This window comes from Acyrthosiphon pisum, chromosome A1, assembly GCF_005508785.2.
Source record: "Acyrthosiphon pisum isolate AL4f chromosome A1, pea_aphid_22Mar2018_4r6ur, whole genome shotgun sequence".
Taxonomy (NCBI): Eukaryota; Metazoa; Arthropoda; class Insecta; order Hemiptera; family Aphididae; genus Acyrthosiphon; species Acyrthosiphon pisum.
Genome location: NC_042494.1, coordinates 90,026,940 through 90,029,311, shown reverse-complemented (window position 1 = coordinate 90,029,311; position 2,372 = coordinate 90,026,940).

Here is a 2,372-nt window from a genome sequence, read left to right as displayed (position 1 = left end):
GAACTGACACTTGTGTAGCTTTGGGTTCTATGACATATAAGTGTCAGTGGTGCAACGCTTTGAACTAATTCAAACTTCGCGAATAAATAAATACGGTAGATAGGTAAACAACAAAATATATAGTACGTGTGTACGACCTGATAGAGGCGAGACTGATAGCGGCGGGTGTTGACAACCGATGGTGCTACCGTTGTCCCAGTACGACGATGGTGAACAGCCTGCTGAAGGTGGTTGACCGGGCTGCGACGACACATCACAACGTCAACTTGGACCAAAAACAGCCAACAGACAGCCGACTCAACACGTGAGAAACGTGGCGGATCGCACTGCGCACACAGCGGGCGGGCGATAACGGCGGAACACTACGGTTTTGACACGGGCGGCCGCAACACGTGATTTGTGTGTGCAACGAGGGGCACGACACGGAACAAATTATTAGCACAGACGGCTCGAAACGCTCGAAAAGCCAAGATGGCGTTATTGACGATGACGGCGCGCCGGTTCGCAATAGTCACAAAACTCCGGCCTACGGAAAAGACAGTAATTGCCAAGACGGCTCAGGAACGGAGATTCAAGACTCGTGACTATTATAATGTGACTAACTAACACGGCCACGGGCTAGCTTGCGGCGAGGTAAAGACCGTCGGCGGCCCGCCGATAACGGTTCCCTCTCTGGAGATGTCGGAACGGTCGCGCGGTGAGTGTGATATTAAATATTATCGTGGGGCAAAGTCCAAGACCGGCATCTCGTACCAAACAGTTGGATAGTTCCTTATAATCCAGTACTGTTAAGAACATGTAACGCTCACGTCAATGTGGAATATTGCAGTTCGGTGAAGTCCATAAAATATGTGTGCAAATACGTAAATAAGGGGTCGGACCAGGCTTCATTTGCCTTAGAAAATGAGAAAGACGAAATAAAAACTTACGAAAGTGGACGATATATAAGTTCATCAGAAGCCGTGTGGCGAATCCTCGAATTTCCAATTCACGAGCGTTTCCCTACCGTTGTTCACCTTGCTGTCCATTTAGAAAATGGACAAAGGGTTTACTTTAATGAACAAAACCTACATGACAGAGTAAATAGTCCTCCTACAACTACACTTCTCTAATTTTTTGATTTGTGTAAAGTGGATGACTTTGCAAAAAATTTGCTTTACCCAGAAGTACCTGCATATTACGTTTGGGACAAAAAAAGTTCCAAAGAAGGAAGAGAGGAGTAAACGTTGTTGGCTGGCCAGATATCAAAAGAGAGCACGCTCTGGGTAGAGTTTATACGGTTCATCCGAACAATACAGAATGTTATCACCTTCGTATGCTTCTCCATGAAATCCGGGGCCCGATTTCGTTTGAAGCGTTGAAAACTGTAAATGGTCAAGTACATCCCACTTTTAAATCCACGTGTAAGGCTCTAGGGTTACTTGAAGATGATGAACATTTGTACGCAGCACTAGAAGAGGCAGCACTTTGCCAATCTCTGAATATGATACGGGACCTATTTATGATTATATTAGTGTTCTGCCAAGTAACAGATCCCTTATGTCTTTGGGACAAATTCAAAAAATACCTATCTGAAGATTTTAAAATACGATTAGAACGACAGGATTCCGTGGATGCAGTACACTTAGCGGACGTAGTGTTGAACAAATGCTTATCGGTAATAGAAGATGCCGTGTTAGCATTAGGTGGTCAGCCACTTAAAGAATATGGCTTACCTCAGCCAAGCAAATCTGAACAATTTGATAATAGAGAGTATCTCAAGGAACCAAGTTATGACTTAGTAGCTTTAGAAGACGTCGTAAGAAACAATGAAGAATCTCTGAATGACAAGAAACAATGAAGAATCTCTGAATGACGAACAAAAGTTTGCTTACAATCAAATTATTACAAGTGTTAATAATAATGAGGGTCGAATATACTTTTTAGATGCTCCAGGTGGAACTGGAAAAACTTTCTTAATCAATTTGATTTTAGCGAAAGTTAGAAGTACTCGCGACATTGCCTTAGCTGTAGCATCTTCTGGAATCGCAGCTACACTGCTCGAGGATGGTCGAACGGCCCATGCTACCTTCAAATTACCACTCAATCTAACAACTTCGGTCACTACCTTTTGTAATATATCAAAACAAAGTAATTTTGCGGAAGTTTTAAAAGATACAAAATTAATAGTGTGGGACGAAATTACAATGGCACACAAGGGTGGTGTTGAGGTTTTAAATAGATCTCTAAAGGATGGTGTAACGGTTTTACTGGCTGGAGACTTTAAGCAGACTCTACCAGTAGTACCAAAAGGGACCAGAACTGATGAAGTAAAGTCATGTCTTAAAAGATCTACTTTATGGCCTAAGATTAATATACTCAAACTGTCAAAA